General features: G+C 40.9%; 1 protein-coding gene across 7 annotated transcripts in view; it reads right to left on the bottom strand.

Moving 5' to 3' along the window:
- Window positions 1-18,092, bottom strand: part of BTBD10 (BTB domain containing 10) — a 73,221-nt gene extending 55,129 nt beyond the window's left edge. For 3 of the 7 annotated variants that reach the window (XM_064288412.1, XM_003412000.4, XM_023550825.2), the window contains exon 1: window positions 17,914-18,026. The gene's annotated coding sequence lies outside the window, so the exon portion shown is untranslated. Of the gene's footprint in view, window positions 1-17,913 lie in introns of all 7 variants that reach the window. The other 4 variants (XM_023550826.2, XM_010592217.3, XM_010592218.3 and 1 more) reach the window with 3 other exon arrangements.
- Window positions 18,093-21,741: the final 3,649 nt, after the last annotated feature.

The following is a 21,741-nucleotide window of genomic DNA, read 5'->3' as shown; positions in this document are numbered from 1 at the left end:
CATCGTACAGTTACGCCCTGGATAACGTCCATTCATGCAATGTCCCACAGCATATATGTCCACAGTCCCATATGATTACACATAATGTACCTTTCTGTACATAAAAAATACTAAAGAAATACTTACAGATACACCAAAACATCTTTAATAATACAGTAATAAGAATAACACCTTGAGGCATGCGGCAAAGTAGTGCCATTCATTATCACGAACCATTGCACATACCTCAAATTTTTAATGTAACAGGCTTTCTGGATGTTGGTTTGTTAATTACAGGTCATATGTAAGTCAGACATCTGTAACCCAGGGACTGCTTATATATAATGTGGTGTTTGCAGAATGTCCAAATCCCATAATACCCTATTTCGCAGAACATGAAGCTATGTGTGACGGTATGTAAAGAACTCTTTAAAAAAGGAAAGAAACCCTTAAACCATCTTTAAACTAAGTAACAGTTTAACTCAAAAAGTAAAGATAGTCACCTTTGAGGACTGCGTTCTTTTAAAAAACTATCTATAGATGGGAAAGTTGGGGGGCAAGGAGCTTAAGTCAATGAGAAAGAAACAACCAGAACAGAAATAACAAGAGAGCTGACAATGTGAAGAATGTAACCAATGTCACTGATCATTAAGTCTAGAAATTGCTGAATGGGGACAGGTTTTGCTGTGTATAATTTCATCAAAATAAAATATAAAAAAAAAGTTGTGAGGGAAATATTTCCATCCTCCCCCCACTAGGGAATTAGCAAAAAAGGTGGGCAATTCTCAGGAAAATAAAGGCAAATGGTCTTAAATATATAAAAAAATGCTCATAAGAGAGATGCAAATTCTGTTCACAATACCAAAAAGATGGAAACAAGCCAGGTGCCCATCAACGGATGAACAGATAAACAAATTATGGTATAGTCACACAATGGAACACTACACAACAAGAAACAACAATGATGAATCTGCGAAACATTTCATAACATGGCTGAATCTGAAAGGCATTATGCTGAGTAAAATCAGTCACCAAAGGACAAATATTGTATGAGACCACTATCGTAAGAACTCGAGAAAAGGTTTAAACACAGAAGAAAATATTCTTTGATGGTTACGAGGGTGGGGAGGGAGGGCGAGGGTATTAAGAATTATCTTAGGTGAAGGGAAGGACAACATACAACACAGGGGAAATCAGCATAACCAGACTAAACTGAAAGCTAAGAAGTTTCCTGAAAACAATCAAACACTTTGAGGGGTGGAGGTCTGGGGACCATGGTTACAGGGGACATCTAGGTCAACTGCCGTAACAAAGTTTATTAAGAAAACGTTCTGCATCCCACTTTGGTGTGTGGCATCCGGGGTCTTAAAAGCTAGCAAGTGGCAACTAAGATGCATCAATTGGTCCCAACTCACCTAGAGAAAAGGAGAATGAAGGACACCAAAGGCAAAAGGAAAATATTAGCCCCAAAAGGGCCACATAAACCAGAGACTCTATTAGCCTGAGACCAGAAGAACTTGATGGTGCCTGGCTACCACCAATACCGCCCTGGCAGGGAACACAACAAAGAGTCCCTGATGCGTCAAGAAAAAAGTGGGGAGCAGAACTCAAATTCACGTAAAAAGACCAGACCTAATTGTCTGACTGAGACTGGAGGAACCCCAGAAGACATGGCACCCAGACTCTCTATTAACCCAGAACTAAAACCATTCCTGAAGCCAACTCTTCAGACAAAGATTAGACTGGACTACAAGACATAAAATGATACTTGTGAAGAGTGAACTTCTTAGTTCAAGTAAATACATGAGACTAAATGGGCAGCTCCTGTCTGGTGGTGAGATGAGAAGGCAGAAAGCTGGTTGAATGGTCACGGGAAATCCTGGGTGGAAAGGAGGAGTGTGCTGACATATTATAGGGATAGCAACTAGGGTCACATAACAATGTGTGTATAAATTTTTGTATGAGAAAATAAATAAATAACAGGTGCAAATTAAAACTACATTGAGATGCCAAAAACAAAAGCCTCCAATTTTTGTCATACCCTGTTGGCAAGGTTGTAGAGAAACAGACATTCTCTACCTTATCATACAACACTGATGTAAGTACAAGATGATATAACCCCTGTGGAAAGGAATTTGGTTAACATTTAACAAAATTACACATACATTTATCCTTCATTCTACCAGTCCCACTTCTAAGAATCAACGCTGAAGATACATCTCCATAAATATTAAACAAAATATCCAAAAATACATTCACTATAGCATTATTTTTTAATGACAAAAATTTTAAAACAATTCAATATGCATCAAAAAGGACCTAACTCAATAAAGTACAGAGCATCCACAAAATGGAGTACTATACATCTATAAAAAAGAGTAAGGATGATCCCCATGTGCTGATACGGATTAACGTCTAAGGTAAGTTGTTAAGTGAAAAAATATAGGTGCAAAGCAAGCAATATATAGATTGCTACCTTTTGTGAAAGAATGAGAGAACAATAAATATATACCTACAGATACACATTATTATACACATATTTGCTTATTTTTGCAAAAAGAACTCTGGAAGGATAAACAAGGCACTAACAAAAATAATAACCTATTAGGGCAGCAGGGGAGGGGGAGATAGGTAGAGGGAATACAGATAAAAGCAAGATTTTTGAATATTCTTTTTATATAGTTGTTATATTTCAACCATGTAATGATTTACAATTACATATTCTAAATATTTACATATGTACATATACTAGAAAGCCTGTTTGGAACCATATCCTCAGTAGCACTATTTGATGGGTCTTTGACTTGGTTTAAATAAAAGAAACGGAAGATATAAACTATATATGTAACTGAAGATTTAATAGCATTAAAGCGTTTGTCATGTCATTCAAATTCATCTCATCACGTATTCTATACCTCTGCCTTAGTCATCTAGTGTTGCTATAACAGAAATGCCACACAGAGATGGCTTTGACAAACAGAAATTTATTTTCTCAGAGTTTAGGAAGCTACAAGCCCAAATTCAGGGTGTCAGCTCCAAGGGAAGGATTTCCCTCTCTGTCGGTTCTGGGGGAAGGTCCTTGTCATCAATCGTCCCCTGGTCTAGGAGCTTCTCAACACAGAGACCCTGCGTCCAAAGGACACGCTCCACTCCCAGTGCTTCTTTCTGGTGGCATGAGGTCCCTCTCTTCTCTGCTGCATTCTCTCTTTTATATCTCAAAACAGAATGACTCAGATACAACCTAATCCTGGAGATTGAGTCCTGCCTCATTAACATAACTGCCTCTAATCCTGCCTCATTAACATCATACATGTTAGGATTTACAACACAAAGGATAATTACATCAGATCATAAAATGGAGGACAACCACACAATACTGGGAATCATGGCCTAGCCAGGTTGACACACATTTTTGGGAGACACAATTCAATCCACAACATTCCACCCTTTGGCCCCCCAAAATTCATGCCCTTGCCACATGTAAAACACATTTACCCATCGTATCACTCCCTAAGTCTTAAATCAACTCCCAATTCCAAATTCCATCCTGGGGCAAAATTCTTTTTCATCTATGAAGTCTAGGATACAAGTTATCTGCTTCCAAAGTACAATGGTGGAACAGGCACAAAGTAGACATTTCCATTACAAACGGGAGGAACTGGAGGGAAAGAAAGGACAACAGGCCCCAAGCAAGTCAGTGGAACACATTACATTACTTCTCAAGGCTTGAATATAATCCTCTATTCTCTGAGACCATTCAGGCAATGGCCGCACTCTCCAGACTCTGGGTGTTGGCCACACTCTCCGAATTCTGAGTAGAGCCCCTCATCCCTGGGCTTTGGCTCAGCCTTCCAGGCCAACTAGAACTCTGCTTCCTCGCATTTGGGCAGCCCCATTCTCCTAGTCCATATGAGTGGCAACCCCACCTCCTCGGTCCTGACAGGCCCCATTCTTCTGTCATTGGGCATGGCAGCTCCACCCCCTCAGCTCTGGGCAGCAGATCTGTCCCCATCCCACTGCTACTCATGAACATCAGCCTTACACTCCAGAACTGAGTTGGTGAAGATGTGACTCTTTGAAGCGTAGGAGGCTATGGCCCTATGCTTTGAGATCCAGGAGGCAATGGTTCTACCCTTTGACACCCCAGAGGTAGTGGCCTGCCTTTTGAGACCAAGAAGCTCTGCTTCCCATGCTCCTTGTCTCATCTTCCATTTCTGGGTTCATTGGCCTCTTGGCCCCTTGGGCTGGCCTGGCCTCTGCCCTGCTCAGGCAAGAGTTACAAAGCTCTTTAGCATCATCAACAAGTGCCCAGAGGCACCCCTCTCCACGTGTAAGCCTAAGCCCAAAGGCACTCAGCTCTCTCACTCTGTGGGTCGGCAGGCAAGTCTAGCTCCTCTGAAAAATGCCCCGAGGCACCCGAGTCCTCCAGGAAGCCTCCTGCCAGAAGGTTATCAGGTCTCTCACTACATGGGCTGGCTCCTGCACCATCTGGTGCTAGTCTCCTGGTTCTGCTGCTGTCGTTTCTCTGTCACTGCTCTTGTCATCTGTGCCATCTCCATTGTTACGACTCTCCTCACTTCCTTCTGAGCCCTTACGAGAACTATCTGACGTACGTAATTCCACGAACTGTCTCTTCAAGGCAACCTAGGCTTTTACTGTTGTTGTTGTTGTTGTTAGGTGCTGTCAAGTCGGTTCCAACTCATAGTCACCCTATGTACAGCAGAAGTTTTAAGTACCTTCAAACTCTTCCAGTCTCCACCCATTTACACTTATAAAACTGCTTCCACGTTTTAGATATCTAATAGAGTAGCAACCCACTCCCAGTACCAAACTCTTAGTTATCTAGTGCTGCCATAACAGAAATACCACAAGTGGATGGCTTTAACAAACAGAACTTTATTCTTTCACAGTTTAGGAAGCTGGAAGTCCAAATTCAGGGTGCCAGCTCCAGGGGAAGGCTTTCTCTCTCTGTCGGTTCTGGGGGAAGGTCCCTGTCATCAATCTTTCCCTGGTCTAGGAGCTTCTCAATGCAGGGACCCCGGGTCCAAATGACATGCTCCACTCCTGGAACTTCTTTCTTAGTGGCGTAAGGTCCCTCTCCTCTTTCCTCTTCCCTCTTTTATATCTCAAAACAAACTGACTCAAGATACAACCTAATCCTGGAGATTGAGTCCTGCCCCATTAACATAACTGCCTCTAATCCTGCCTCATTAACATCATACAGGTTAGGATTTACAACACATAGGATAATCACATCAAATCATAAAACGGAAGACAACCACACAATACTGGGAATCATGGCCTGGCCAAATTGACACACATTTTTGGGAGACACAATTCAATCCATAACAACTTCCATCTAGAATAGGAAGTTGATACCAACAGGTATCTGCATGAATTCCTGAAAAAACAAGGTCAAAACATCCTCCCTTGGGAACATTATCAGGCTGGTTGTAGATCAGAAATGTGCCTCAGCATTATAAGTGAGCTACAGCATGATATCTGCTGAGATTTTTCAGGCAAGACGGAGGCATTCAAGGAATCTTGGATAATAAACATAATTTTCACATATATCATCTATGCTAATCCACATATCAACCCTACAAAATACTAGAAGTATGATCCCTTTTTAAAAACTAAGAAACTGACTTAAAAGGATTATGTCGTTTGCTAATATCACATGGAAACCCTGGTGGCATAGTGGTTAAGTGCTACAGCTGCTAACCAAAAGATCGGCAGTTCAAATCTGCCAGGCACTCCTTGGAAGCTCTATGGGGCAGTACTACTCTGTCCTATAGGGTCGCTATGAGTCAGAATTGACTCCACGGCAGTGGGTTTGGCTTTTTTTGGTTTTGGTAATATCACATAGCTAATAAATAAGCTAGAACTCAGATACACATCACCACAGTCAAATTCCGTGTACTTTCCACCATAATCTATTGCTTCTCAAATTTAATACACAACCCATCAAAATATTATACCCAGAAAACTGGAATTCTTACTGGCACCATTTCCAATAATTAAGAGAGACAGAAGTTTAAGACAGATTCTAAAACACTAATTGGTTAACTATCTGAGAATATCTTTTCCTTCCTCATATATTATCTCCCCCAAATATTAGATTACTAAAAAGTTCAAAATAGAACATACAAAAAGTCAAGAAGAAAATAGAGGTGAACATTTACCTAACTCTCAGAAATGAGGTAGAATTTCTAAGCTTCAAATCAAGCCAAAGACTGCTAGCATAAGAAACAGAAACATAGAGCCAGCCACCTTCTACTAACATTTTCAACAATGACTAGTTGACCAAATTTCATTGTGGATTAGGACTGCAGACTACCTTTCAAAAAGCATTAGATTAGGTCACATAAAAATTCAAACTATCAAAGGTAAAGACAAACTATAAATATATTTTACAATATAAAACAATGGATTAAAATCTTAAATATATAAAGAATACCTAGAAATCAATATTTAAAAATCTGAACACTCTGAAAATGGGAAAAAATGAGCAAAGTTCATGAACCAGCAATTTACAAAAGAATATTAATGGCCAAAAAAGGGGAAAGAGGAAAAATATTCAAACTTACTAGTAATGTAAGAAATCTAAGTTAAATCTGAGAAAATGTTAAACCTATCAAATTGTCAAATGTTTTTGTTTTGTTTTGTTTTTTGAATGACAGCCAGCGATTACTGAAGTATAGGGAAAATAGGTACTAAAATTTGGGGGCATATAAATTGTTAATCCTGGAGGGGATCATATACTTGGATACTTCTAAAAATATATCTATGTAATGCATTTATAAAAGCATTTAGGGAACCAAAAAGAGAGGGAAAAAGAGAAAAGGAAGGAAAGAAAGAAGGAAAGGCGGGAGGAAGAAAGGAAGAAAATTCTCAGCAGTAAGGAATTGATTAAATAATTATGCTATATCCATACAGTGCTGAAGAATATATAACAACATGGAAAACAGTTCCCAACAAATTCTTAAATGAAAACAGTAGGTTATGAGATAAATTGATATATGTGACAAAATGTTAATTCATAAATCTAGGTATAAATGTCTGTTATATTATTTGAATCTTTCTGTATGTAATAACTTAATTTTAATTAAAGTTTAAGTTTTTACATACAGAAAGATTCCAATTTTTGAGATATATAGATAAATGAAAGAAAGGAAGGTATATATTTGAGGCTGGAAGAAATTATCATTGGGTTGTGAGATTATGGTGACATTTTCTTCCTGACCCTTTGCTAAATATCCCCAATTGCATACAATGCACATTACTTTTATAATCAGAAAGAAATTACTTAAAAAAAAAACCTACATTTTTAAGTAATTTTTCAAAGAACTTCTAAAATAATTTCAGAATCAACAACTGCTTATAGCTACTGTTAAATAATATTATTTATTACAGAAGCAAAGATGATCAAAGATGCCATGCCACTTCTAAAATATAGCACTTCTCCCTTTCTTAATATGTTTTGAGTTCAATTAATTTGATCAGTTACACATATCTATACTTATTTGTAAACGCTGCACATGTAATATCACACCAGTAGTGTGTATGTAGTACATGCACACAAAAAATGCATATGAAAAAAGGATAGCATGAAAAATAAACTTAAGTTCCATTGTTCTCATACAACATAATGAACACATTTTTCATACACCCTGCTCTGGAATAAACCAGTCAGAATCAGGAGATTTAGGAACCTGTATTCTAGTCTTGGCTTTCTCACTAGCAGCCAATAATCTTTTATCAATATCATTTAATCTCCCTGGGCTTCAGTTTTCTCTTCCAAAAATGAAGAGTACTGAGGATTTTACAGCACTTTCAGTATTACAGTTCTATAATTCCACTTGTCTTTAATAACTATTCTGTGTTAAAAGAGAAATTCAGACAATTTGAAAAGATCAACAAAATGGAAACAATAGTACTCCCACAGTTAACCATCTTATAGAAAGTTACACTCTTCTTCTTTAAGAAAACTTGAAATGAGCAATTGAAGCTTGTTCTCTAGATATAAGAAAAAACAAATTCAATCCTGCATAATATAAGGCAAACTGTCCTGAATTGCTTTCAAAGTAATGTACTGCTCTTTGTATAATCCAAGAATAAGAAAACTATAAGAAAAAAATTTCTGAAGCACAGGATTTTGTACCCAAGATTCTTTTTCAGGTACCTAAGCTTTAAAAAAAAAAAAATTTTTTTTTACGCTGACATTTAATAGTCTACAAATATAAAACTCAGGATAATTTTCTATTCATCTGTTACTAGCAATGATAGTCAAAGTTCTTAAAGACAAGAAAAAATCTGAATTAATAAGAATAAAATAATGTTTTTATTTTTAGAAGGAAATAATATCCCAATAGATGATTTTTAAAATACCACGCCATCTCTTTCTCAATCTATTCCCCCTTCCCTTTCTCTACTTTTCCACTTAGCATTTAAATCATATGGAATACAAGATACCAGTCATGAATGCTACGATGGTTCTTTCCACCCACCTCTGATGAGATTAACCCAGCTGTGTCTGAAGAGTCTTTGAGTATCGCTTAGGATGGTGCTTGGGGCATTGCCTGGGGTATCGCCTGAGGGACATGCATTGCAAGACATTTCTGAATGTTCCCCGGACCCACCCCTACCACCCATTTCTACTTCTAGACCTGTAAGTAGACTTAAGTCCTAGCAAGCCTCAAAAGGTGAAGTACAAAGTGTGACCCAGGATGAGGCATGCTCATTCCAAAAGAACTGCTTGACTTTTCTAATATACACAAACAGAAGCCTGGGGAATGAATGTGTGTGGGAATGGCTACTAAGGGTGTGGGATAAATGGTGCAAGGAATATAAAGTTGGATCAGTCTGAGCCTATTGATTTGGGCCCACTAACCAGATTCTTTATTCAATGTTTCGACTTGAGAAGACAGAAAAGGAGTTTATTTGGTTGGTTCACTGAAGCATGGATTAAGCGGTGGCCTACACTAAATCAAGCTGAAATACCAGAACTACCTTGGTATACTGTAGAAGGTATCCAAAGGCTTAGGGGAAATCGGCATGTTAGAGTGGATTTATCAGGTTGGACCCACAGACCCATTCAAAGAGTGCCCAGAGGACACATCTTTTGCCATTAACAATGAGGAACAAATTTGTGAAGGGAGCCCCAGCATCCTTGAAGACTGCTGTGACTGCTATTTTATGTAAGTCAGATTTGACGTGGGAACTACCCTAACTGAATTAAGACACTTAACTACAATGGGGCCAACTGGACCCTTGAGGCCAAGTGTAAGCACTTCATCACCAAAGATAAGATGGGTGTGGTTATTGTAATGGACAGCAGAATCAAAGCAGTAATCAGAATAGTCTAACTGGTATGGACTTAAGGTGTTGCCTCCTTAGTCATGGTGCCCCTTGGAGTGAAATAGATAGGAAATCTACTAAATATTTACTTGATCTACACAAGCGGAAGAATTCTAGGTCAAGAACAGCAGTCTAACTTGAAACGCCAGAATAGAGTTACAGTCCCTTAATCAACTCCTAGCCTTGAGCCAGTTTACAGACCCAAAACCCCTTGAATGAAGGGGATACCGAGTCCCCTTAAGGACCCCACTACACCATCAAAAATGTATACTGTTACTCTTTCACCCAGTCTTTCCCAAAGCATTTTATGAGTGTAACTGTTCATTGGGGAAAATAATCAGACTTTTCGGGGATTACTGCACACAGTCTCTGAACTGACACTAATTCCAGAAGACCGAAAATATCACTGTGGTCAACCAGTCAGAGTAGGGACATATGGAGGTCAGAATACTAATGAATAGCTCAGGTTCGTCTCACAATGGGTCCAGTGCATCCCCGAATTCATCCTGTAATGATTTCCTTACCTCCAGAATGTACCACTGGAAAAGACATACTCAGCAAATGGCAGAACCCATACATTGGATCCCTGACATGTGTAGTAAGGGCTATTATGGTAGGAAGAGCCAAATGGAAGCCATGAGAACTGCCTCTATCTAGGAAAATGGTAAATCAAAAACACCACCGCATTCCTGGCAGGACTGCAGAGGTCACTGTCACCATCAAGAACTTGAAAAATGTAGGGGTGGAAAATTGGTGACAAGGAGGCATGGGGAAGAGGCATGTGGACAGACCTCTCTGAATGGGCCAAAGAAGTCAAGATATGTGTGTCTCATGTGAATGCTCACCAAAGGGTAACCTCAGCAGAGGAAGATTTTAACAATCAAGTGGATAGAATGACATGATCTATGGATACTAGTTAGCCTCTTTCCCTGGCCACTCCTGTCATTGCCCAATGGGTTCATGAACAAAGTGGCCATGGTGGCATGAATGGAGGTCATGCACACAGCAACATGGACTCATACTCACCAAAGCCAACTTCTCTACAGCCACTGCTGAGTGCCCAATCTGCCAGCAGCAGAGACCAACACTGAGTCCCTGACATGGCACCATTTCTAGGGGTGATCAGCCAACAACCTATGGTAGGTTGATTACACTAGACCACTGGAAAGGGCAGCATTTTGGTCTTACTAGGATAGACACTTACTCTGTGTGATGGTTAAGATTGTGTATCAACTTGGCTGGGCCATGGTTCTCAGTGCTTTGACAATCATATAATGTGGTGATCACTTTCCTGTTGAAATTTAATATGAGATCACCCCTTGGGCTTCTGGGCTGCATCAAATATAAGTGGACATTCTGGCAAGGCTTGGGGGCTATTTGCTCATGCTGGATCCTGTAGCTGGCTCCTGTTCATCTGACTTCCGGTTCTTGAGACTTGAGCTAGCAGCTTACCTGCGGTCTTGCCTGCTGCTGATCTTGAGATTCATCTATCTTTGAAGACTGTGAGCAAGGGGCCTGCTCTTTGGCCTGCCAATCTTCAGTTTGCCAGCCCTGCAGCTGAGTGAATCAGGAGAAGCCTTCGTCCTGACCCACGGACTTAGGACATTCCAGCCTCTACAATCACGTGAGCCATTTCCTCGATACAAATTTCTCTCTATATATTTATATGCTTTACTGGTTTTGCTTCTCTAGAGAACCCAGCCTAAGACACTCTGGATATGGATTTGCCTTTCCTGTATGCAATGCTTCTGCCCCAACTACCATCCGTGCACTTACAGAATGCCTTGTTCCCCATCATGGTATTCCACACAGCATCGCCTTAGATCAAGGAACTCACTTCACAGCAAATGAAGTGCAGCAATGAGCCCATGCTCATGGAATTCACTGGTCTTAACATGTTCTTCATCATTCTGAAGCAGCTGGCTTGACAGAATGATGAAATGGCCTTCTAAAGACACAATTATGGCACCAGCTAGGTGACAATACCTTGCAGGGTTGGGGCAGTGTTTGCCAGAAGGTTGTATATGGTCTAAACCAGTGTCCTACATATGGTGCTATTTCTCCCATAGCCAAGACTCATGTCCAGGAATCAAGGGGTGGAAATGGGAGTGGTGCCACTCAGTATTACTCCTAGTGACCCACTCATGAAATTTTTGCTTTTTGTCCCTGAGACCCTATGTTCTGTAGGTCTAGAGATCTCAGTTCGAAACGAAGGAATGCTCCCACCAGGAGGCACAACACTGATTCCATTAAACTGGAAGTTTAGAATGCAACCTGGCCACTTTGGGCTCTTCATGCCTCTGTAAAAACAGGTAAAGAAAGGAGTTACTGCATTGGCTGGTGTGAATGATCCTGATTGCCAAGGAGAAATCAGATTGATGTTACATAATGCAGATAAAGAAAAGTATGTCTGGAATAGAGAAGATCCTTTAGGACGACTCTTAATATCACCATGCCCTATGGTTAAAGTCAACAAAAAACTAAAGCAACCCAATTCCAACATGACTACTAATGGCCCAAACCCTTCAGGAATGAAGGTCTGAGTCACCCTACCAGGCAAAGAACCATGGCCAGCTGAGGGTGAAGGGAACACAGAATGGGTGATAGAAGGAGGTAGTTCTAAATACAAGCTACAACCACGTGACCAGTTGCAGAAACAGGGACTGTAATTGCTTTGCGTACCTCTTCCTTGTATTGTTACATGTTTATGTGTGTGAGTATGTGTGTGTGTGCGTGTGTATATATCAAATATGGGAGCCCTGGTGGTGCAGTAGTTAAGAGCTTTGGCTGCTCAAATCGAACAGCCCCTCCTTGGAAAGCCTATGGGGCAGTTCTACTCTACTATGAGTCGGAATCAACTCAACAGCAATGGTTATAGCAAATATGTTTGTTTTCTTCCCTCCCTTATTCCATTACTTATTATAAAATATAAAATGTAAAGGGGGCTAGTGCATTTTCAGTTGTATGCAAGTTAGTTGTATCATGTTAGGCAAAAGTAGGACATTATAATTGTCTTTATTTAGATTACATATGGTTTAAGGAGATGTGTATAGGTGCCAAGTTGACAAGGGGCAGACTGTGATGGCTAAGGTTATGTGTCAACTTGGCTAGGCCATGATTCTTAGTGGTTTGGCAGATATTACGTAATCATCCCCCATTCTGTGATCTGATATGAACAGTCAATCAGCTGAAAGGGGAGTTTCCCTGGGGGTATGGCCTGCATCCAATATATATGGGTGTTCTGGCAAAGCCTACTCTCTCTCAATCCTGTGTCCAACTTGTCATCCTCTGACCTCCAGTTTCTGGGACGTGTGAAAGCAGCCTGTTGCCTGACGTGCAGATTTTGGGATTCGCCAGCTCCCGCAAGCCTGTGAGCCAGCAGCCTTCTGTATGACTTGCCAATTTTGGGTTAATCAGCCCCTGCAATCGTGTGAGTCAGGAGAAGCCTCCAGCCTGCTGCCTGACCCACAGATTTGAGACTTGCTAGCCTGCACAACTGTGTGAGCCACTTCCTTGAAATAAATCTCTCTCTATATATTTTTTTTTAGTTATATATATTTAGGCTGGTTTTTTTTCCTCTAGAGAACTCAGCCTAAGACAGATACCAACATTTAAAAAAAAAAAAAAGAGCTTCTATTCTGCAATGCTTACTAGTGTAAAAGAAATGTTTTGTAATTTCCAGTGGAGAAGTCATATTGGCAAGGCTCTAAATAGTTATTTGAACTTGTGCCCTCCAAATGAGACAGCTAGATGTGAATGTAAATTTACCTGATGGATCACCCAGGGAGAGAAGGCAATAATGTCAGTAAGTTATTTTCTGAGCATAAACACAGAACAAAGTGCTAACGTCTTATATTCATATACAATTTTACTATTTACATAGCACTTTTATATGCTTTATTTCATCCCTAAACCCCTGACAATTGTGTTTTATATCCATTTTCATGTAAGCAAACAAAGGCTCTGAGAAGTTAAGTAAATTTAAGGTCATAGAGCTAATGCTGGGCTTTAAACCCAGATCTAAATGATTCCCAATAAGGCATCCCAAGCAGAAAAGTATAATTACAACTTAAAATAGCCTCAGGAAAGGATGAATCATAATTTCCAATCAAGAATTTCAATCACTGTTCACTATAACAGCCTTGAACCCCCAAATATTAAACATTAATTTTAGCTTGTGACCAAAAATAGTAATATTTCCTTCAACCACAAATACAAAAGAAAGTAACACATAATGAAATATTCTACATTTTTAAAAAGAATAATATATATTAAACTATTAATTAGTTCGGTAAAGAAAGATGCTTTTATTGGCAGATATATTTTATTTTAGCATCTTACTAATCTTCAGAAATCTACTGTGATATAAAATTAGATTTGACATAAAATCTTTCCACTTTTATGTTCAAGTTCTCAGCTCACTGTATTTCCTTTGCCTATTACTAATATTTATGAACCTCTTACTTCTCTCTAAGAGAGCATCTCTTTGAATTCTGATGGCTTATCTTCCATCTCTGAGCTGTACACTGGTACCTTCTTAGCAAGGTAGGTCTCAGTTTCAGGGATCCCAAAGTAAACCAGGGCAAGTCATATGAGGAGAAACACAGCATGATCCCTAAACAACATTTTGTCCAAGAGCAAGAAAAACTTTTTAAATAGTTCCTTCATTAACAAACATCTGTAACTATCTCTCCCCTCTTACTTTGAGTTCAGAGCCCAACAAAGAAGCAAAATAAAGGTGTCAAACAGATGAAGATAAAATTACAGGTAAAACCAGTGGCCAAAAAAGCTTCTTGTTACTTCAATTTTAAGTTAAACTTACTCAGCCAGAACAGACCCAGGGCGGTGCAAATGGTTAAGTGTTCAGCTATTAACCAAAAGGCTGGCAGTCCAAACTCACCCAGGAGTTCCTCAGAAGGCAGACCTGGCAACCTGCTTCCTTTCTAAAGATTATAGCCTTGAAAACCCAATGGAGCAGTTCTACTCTGCAAACATGGGGTCGCCATGAGTCGGAATCAACAGCCAGCCAATTAACAACAATAAGCCAGAATTATAGGTATTGGATTTCCTCCTCCCTCATAGGAATCCAGCCTGCTCAGATAAGCCTATCTAAGAATTGAGGGCTCCAAAAAGAGAACTAGAATGCACTGAGCCAAAGCATACCAATTCCTTCTCCTAGACTCACCTATCAGATAATTAATCCTTTTTGGGGGAAGGCATTTCAAGGAGTAGGAAGAAGGGGGAAAGCTACTTCCAAGACAGAACTTCCTACTTGATAGGGAAAATAATGGTTCTCCCTTCAACAAACAGAAACTCCACAAATATACAGCCAATTATTTGGAAATGTTTTTAAAACTCTCAAGCGGGAACATCTCACAGACAATACATAAAAAATCTCCTTTTTCACTTCTAACACCAGAGAGAGAGAGAGAGAGAGAGAGGGGGGCAGGGATTAGATGAAGAGATATTAGGCTAGCTTGACCTGATAAAACTGGGCTAAAAGGAAGAAAATCAAGTAGGCAAACTTCCAAAGCAGTCATGATTAACAACTGGTACTCTATGTAGTCTTTGCATGAGTTATCATACATTTAGTTGTAAAAGCCAAAGCTCTTTGTAAAATCACACAGGAGATCAAAGGATACTACTTAGCTATTTCATCTTCCTTTTCAAAACTCTTCCCTCCCCTAGCCTCCTCTCTCACTCTTATCCCCGGCTGGGACCCTCATCTTGCCCTCTATGTGCCTAAGGTATACCATTCAGATCTGATCTCTAAAACTTCCATTCCTCATAGTTCAACTAAGTAAGAATCAGATTAAAGAACTTCACACTAGTAAGTAAATATAGATTAATCCACAGGGTCCAATTCCTCAAATGTCTTTAAGGCTCTGTGTTAAATCACTCAGGAACTTCTTACAAGAAAAACTAGTTAATCCAAATCAATCTTTCAAAGGACAATGTAAGAAAGAGGCACAAGAATGCCTGCTTTCCACCACATTTTCCCCATTCCATTTCTTCCCATTCCTCAGCCCACCCCTCATTTACCAGGGATTGATACTGTTTCTAGTAAAGTTCAATGCCGGGGGAGACAATATGGGATGGCACAGCAAACGATAAACACTCAAACAACCTGAGATGGGCTATAAAGACTCTCCTGGATTTAATTTTACTTACCAGTTGCAAATACAATAAAGTGCTTTGAAATAAATCAATTTCCTTACGAGATACCTACAAATCAGCTTTGCTTGGAACTCTGAGTTGCTTAAACATAAATACTAAGAGGTTTTTTTTTCCCCTTCAGTTATTTTCACAGTTAAAATGTTAGCAGTAAGTACCAGTTCAATTTGTTCTATTATATTTAAAGGCTATTAAACTTATCTACCAGTTTCAATTAGACTTGACATTTTTCCAAGTCCACCTCAAGTTTGAAACTCCAAACTAATGACATTACTTGCTTTAAATCTCCTCCGCTCCTTTTTATATTTTTGCAGTTGTAAAATTTATTAATTTTGACCTATAACAGAGGTCCCAAACTGATGAGCAGGATACAACTACAGATGGGCCTGGTTGGGCCACATGATGTTATTTTTTAATTTTTTTAAATCAATAGTCAATATGTTTTAAAATCTAGATTTCCTGTGTCTCTTGAAAAGACTGAAATCTGGCAAGACTGGGCCTTTATTCGTATCTGGATTAATCAGGTAGACCTGAGAACTGAATGTCCCTCTTAGATGAGGCATTAACTTTCTAATGCATTTCATTTGTTTTCATTATCTGCCTAGCACCCGAAGGCATGTGAGTTTGCTACTCATAACTTACTTCTTTAAAAGGTGCACAATATTTTCCAGATCACTTCTCACATTTCACTAACTCATCTAAACGTAAACAGTCACAAAGCAGACCACAGTAGTATACAACTCCATAGATAATAAAAAATTTCACAAGGCTTGGAAGGAATGGTGAGAAAGAAAAAACTCAGCCTAAAACCCACTGCTGTCAAGTCAATTCCGACTCACAGTGACCCTATCCAGAAACCAAACCTGCTGCCCTAGAGTCAATTCCCACTCACAGCAATCCTACAGGACAGTTTAGAACTGCCCCATAGGGTTTCCAAGGAGCGCCTGGTGGATTCAAACTGCTGACCTTCTGGTTAGCAGCAGTAGCTCTTAAGCACTATGCTACCAGGGTTTTCAGACTGGTAGAGGGGTGATGTATAATGAGTAAAAAGCCCATCTGAAAGCTTTTTTGAGAATGAGAAAAAAGGTGAAAGAACTCAAAAATACTGTTGAGACGCTAAAACCTTTCCTGACTGAACACTATACTACTCCATGGTTCCATACCACACACCAGGATTCCCACTTTCCTTACAAAGAAGAACAGCAGTTAGGTCATAAATTCTGAGAAATGTTAGGAAAATTTATGAAACACATTTACACCTTCAAAAAAATAATTCTCACACTCTTTTTCAACAGTTTTAATCCTCTATTGAATCCTTTCCCAGGTATTTTCTACGGCTTTCTGCTTCATATTCAAATGACAACTGCAATCCTCAGTTTCAAGGCCTGGACTTCTGTCCTGATGGGCTCTCCAGTACAGAAACTCTTTTGGACTTTATGGTTGCATTCCTTATTATATCTCTTATCCCAATTCCTATAGTTTCTTTCATTCAAAGTGTGTTCCTAATCCTCTCTCTAAAAAATCTTGATCAAATTTGTGTAGATAGGAGGAAAAAGAAACCCAGTTGTCCAAATAAAATCAACATACTCTGCCGTCTGTTCAGATGGTGGATTTAAATGAAAAACATGGGGGCCCTTAAAGATTAAAAAAATTCCTAAAATAATTTTTATTTGCTAAGTGCACAAACTGTCAGGCAGATGAGGCTCTATCTTTAGCATGACTTTTCATCATGGACCCAAAATACTGAGGAGAAAAGAGAAGTCCAAAATCTGTAAGGCCCAGGAATGGTCATATTGTCCCCACCCTAATAAATTCTATGAGATGCCTCACTCCGCCCCCCCCGCCCCCGTCCCAAGGAGGTTTGCATCTTAAAAAGAACGAAAAAAAAAAAGGATCCTTTCTGTGCACCTTTAGGGAAAACAAAGCTTTGCCATACGTGATACTGTTACAGCATTAAACAATACTGGGGTCTCACTGCTCTTCATGCAAAGACTCTACTGCTACCTTACCCCCTATTGTGATGCGCCCTCCTTAGGATGTCACTGTGTTAGCCCAGAGATGACAGGAAAGGGGCGGGGCAAGGGTTCCTCTGCCCTGGGAAGAAGGGATGAGGGTATCGCCTTCCTCCCTGAGGAAAGGCCTCCAGACACCCAATCCCAAAAGCAGTACTCTCGAAATTCAAATTCCATCCCCGTCTCTCCGAGTCGAGTGTCAGCGGCGAGCGCTCAGAAGCCCACCCACGGTCCCCTGGTAGGGTCCGGGCCGCCCAGATCACCACCACAGCAGTCCGACTCTCAAGCCCAGATTCCCCTCCGCCCCCTTCCTCCTTCGCCCCCGCCAAGCCCAGACTCCGGCGCCGCCCCCACCGAGTTCCCCAGCTGAGTCCAATCACCCTCGGACCTGTGGTCTTCCTGGAGTGTCCACCGAGGATCGAGGCAAAGATCCGGGCCAGCGACACCAACCCTGCCTCCTCAACCCGCTCCCTCCGGAGGTGGTTGCGGCAGTGCCCACTCAGACGGCTGCGGCTACCAGAGCGGCCGGAGGAGGCTGCAGGCCGGCTCCTCAGCGTCTTCTCGCGAGAGCCCGCGGTCCAAGGAGATGAGGCTAGACGGTGTTCTCGCGAGAAGCGGCTCCCCACCCAAAGGTGGGCGGGGCGCACAGTGCGAGGCGGTTGCCGCGGCGGTTCTGACTGTGCCCAGCCCGGCGAGGATAAGGGGTCGCGCGACCCCTCCTCATAGACGTCCGCTCTGGATCAACAGCGATCCTCGAGCCTGACTGGCTGCAAGCAGAGTTACACCCAAACCTTTAAATCGCACGTTTTCCCCTTGACTTCCTGTCACCGTTAGAAAAAAGCGGCAGCGTCTCCAACTCAGAGTTGGAAAAAATATTTCTGCGACTCTGCGTTTGCTCAGAGATGGTTTTCCCTTAACAGCACACTCGGAAATCGCCCCTGTCAGCTTAGCGGGCCGGCATGGACAGACCCAGACTAATGAGAGACCTTTGTCGTGGGGGGTTAGGGGAGGTGTCTTCTATTCCCTTGGGTCAGCTGCTGTTTATTTTTGAACTCTCGATTGGCGGGAACCAGTGTGCCAGCCTAAACTGCAGTTCGGCCGCCTCTCCATCATAGAGAGTAACCTGGGTGGAATGTTCCCCCATTTGGGCACAAGATCGGCAAGAAATAGAACTTTAGTCACTCAGCATTACTGAGTCTAAAGTGCCAAATGCTGGAGCATAAGAATTGGGACTTTTTTTTTTTTTTTTAAGATACTCTCTCCATGCTCAAAACTCAGCCTAGGAGCGAATCCGAAGCGAAAATAAATAATGCCAGTACAGTGATAAAAGCTGAGCTGTGGAAGCAGAGAGAGACCAACTCTATCTGCCCTGTTGAGGAAGCGTCCACCAGGGAGTGACATCTGAGCAGGATCTTGAAAGACTAAGAGTTCCCTGGTTTCTGGAGAAGAGTGGCAAGACCGTTGCACCTAACCCAAACCCATTGCCATTAACTCGATTCTGGCTCACAGCGGCCCTATGGGACAGAGTAGAACTGCCCCTATAGGGTTTCCAAGGCTGTCATCTTTAAGAAAGCAGACTGCCACATCTTTCTCCTGCAGAAGGGCTGATGAGTTCAAACTGGATCTTTCATTTGCAAGTGAGCACTAAACCACTGCACCACCAGGGCTCCTGGATGTTGCCAATAGAGGAAACAAAAAGGAAAAGGAACAGCTTTGAGTAATTTGGTTTCATACATATTTTGCGAAAAGAACTTCACTGAAAAGCCTTTCATCACTCTTTATTTGGTAAGAGAAAATTCCCTGGCCCTCTCATATAATACCCCGTGTGTTTTCTAAAACAATGTTTATGAGCAGTTGAGCTGACAATTATAGGGTAGTGAACATCCTCTTCCTTCTCTAAGTATACTCAGATGTCAGAGAACAAGGGAAAGGGAGGATACTGTCATAGTATACCAAGTTGTTACCATCATCATCATCATTACAGCCAGCATTCTTCTAAACTGGAAATGGCCAGTAGTCTTTGAAGATTTCTAAGAACAATCCAATAGGAATTTTGCAATGCTGAATGGTAGTCTTATGGAGACATTTCAAGAAAATTCTCAGGCCAAAAAAAAAAAAAACCCACAAAAACCCTCAGCAATGTTGATTTGTTATCGAAGTTTTCTCCTGTAAACTATGCCTGAGGAAGATCATTCCATATTCAAGTTCAAGTTAGTGATGCCTGTCAAACAAGAATCATCTCCCCAATATCAAACTAAAAGCCATCATTTTCTAAAGAAAATCTCTTAATATTCCGGTAGCAAGCTTCCACCAATCTCTCATTAGAAACATATTATTTTCATATTATTATATTTTTGTGTACTGTAATTTCATTGGAATCCCTAGTGGTGTAATGGTTAAGTGCTACAGCTGCTAAGCAAAAGGTCGGCAGTTCAGATCCACCAGGTGCTCCTTGGAAACTCAATGGGGCAGTTCTACTCTGACCTATAGGGTTGCTATGAGTCGGAATCAACTCAAAGGCAATGGGCTTATACTTTCATTTAGGAGCCCTGGTGGCACTGTGGTTAAGTGCTCGGCTGCTAATCGAAAGGTCAGCAGTTCAAACCCACCAGGGGTTCCACATGAGAAAGATGTTGCAGTCACCTTCCTTAAAGATTTACAGCCTTAGAAACCCTATGGGACAGATCTGCTGTTATTGTGGTTAGGTGCTGTTGAGTGGGTTCCAACTCATGGAGACCCCATATAAAACAGGATGAAACACTGCTCGATCCTGCGCCATCCTCATAATCGTTATGCTTGAGCCCGTTGTTACAGCCACTGTGTCAATCCATCTCATTGAGGGTCTTCCTCTTTTTTGCTGACCCTTTACTTTACCAAGCACGATGTCCTTCTTCAGGGACTGGTCCCTCCTGATAACAAGTCCAAAGTATGTGAGATGACGTCTCGCCATCCTTGCTTCTAAGGAGTATTCTGGCTATACTTCCTCCAAGACAGATTTGTTCATTCTTTTGGCAGCCCATGGTGTATTCGATATTCTTCGCCAACACCATATTTCAAAGGCATCAATTCTTCTTTGGTCTTCCTTATTCATTGTCCAGCTTTCTCATGCATGCGAGGTGATTGAAAATACCATGGCTTGGGTCAGGCACACCTTAGTCCTTAAAATGCCATCTTTGCTTTTTTAACACTTCAAAGAGGTCTTTTGCGGCAGATTTGCCAAATGGAATGCATCCTTTGATTTCTTGAGTGCTGCTTCCATGGGTGTTGATTGCAGATCCAGGTACAATGAAATCCTTGACAACTTCAGTCTTTTCTCCATTTATCATGATGTTGCCTATTGGGCCAGCTGGGAGGATTTTTGTTTTCTTTATGTTGAGGTGTAATCCATACTGAAGACTGTGGCCTTTGATCTTCATCAGTGAGTGCTTCAAGTCCTTTTCACTTTCAGCAAGCAAGGTTGTGTCATCTGCATATTACAGGTTGTTGGTGAGTCTTCCTCCAATCCTGATGCCCCATTCTTCTTCATATAGTCCAGCTTCTCAGATTATTTACTCAGCATACAGACTGAATAAGTAAGGTGAAAGGATACAACCCTGACACACACTTTCCCTGTCTTTAAACCATGCAGTATCCCCTTGTTTGGTTCAAATGACTGCTGCTTGGTCTACATACAGGTCCCTCATGAACACAATTAAATGTTCTGGAATTCCCATTCTTTGCAAATGTTATGTATAAATTGTTATGATCCACACAGTTGAATGCCTTTGCATAGTCAATAAAACACAGGTAAGCAACTTTCTGGTATTCTCTGCTTTCAGCCGGGATCCATCTGACATCAGCAATGATATCTGTCATTCCACATCCTCTTCTGAATCTGGCTGGAACTTTTGCCAGTTCCCTCTCGATGTACTGCTGCAACCACTTTTTTTTTTTTTAATTGTACTTTAGATGATGGTTTCCAGAACAAACTTGTTTCTCATTAAACCGTTAGGATACATATTATTTTATGACATTGGTTAACAACTCCACAACATGTCAACACTCTCCCTTCTCAACCTTGGTTTCCCTATTACCAGCTTTCCTGTTCCCTCCTGCCTTCTAGTCCTTGCCCCTGGGCCGGTGTACCCCGTTGGTCTCGTTTTGTTTTGTGGGCTTGTCCAGTCTTTGGCTGAAGTATGAACCTCAGGAGTGACTTCATTACTGAGCTGAAAGGGTA

The sequence above is a fragment of the Loxodonta africana genome, chromosome 7 (assembly GCF_030014295.1).
Source record: "Loxodonta africana isolate mLoxAfr1 chromosome 7, mLoxAfr1.hap2, whole genome shotgun sequence".
In the NCBI taxonomy this organism is placed as follows: domain Eukaryota; kingdom Metazoa; phylum Chordata; class Mammalia; order Proboscidea; family Elephantidae; genus Loxodonta; species Loxodonta africana.
This window is presented reverse-complemented; position numbering and strand designations above follow the sequence as displayed.